Source organism: Manis pentadactyla, assembly GCF_030020395.1.
Source record: "Manis pentadactyla isolate mManPen7 chromosome 15 unlocalized genomic scaffold, mManPen7.hap1 SUPER_15_unloc_1, whole genome shotgun sequence".
Taxonomy (NCBI): Eukaryota; Metazoa; Chordata; class Mammalia; order Pholidota; family Manidae; genus Manis; species Manis pentadactyla.
In genome coordinates this window covers 754462-754787 of record NW_026644588.1, presented here as the reverse complement: position 1 = coordinate 754787, position 326 = coordinate 754462, and positions in this window count along the sequence as shown.

The window sequence follows — 326 nt, the reverse complement described above, 5'->3', positions numbered from 1 at the left end:
CATGTCAGCCCTGTATTATCCTAATTAGTTTACATAATTCTAAGTAATTTTCTCAATATTGTTACAAATGTTGCATATCTGGTTTTCCAAATAAAACCACATATCAAATATGTATTTTCAGTTTTGCTGACAAGATGGTAAAATTATAAAACTGGTTTAGGAGGGACTTTTTTTTTTTATAAGCACAACTTGTTTAATTATATTTGGAGATAATTTTAAATAATCCAACACTTACTGTGTTGTTTTCATCATATCTTTTACTATAGCACTGAAATTATGAAAGACTCCTCCTCAGAGAGGGTTAGAAATGGACTCTAATTCTGAGA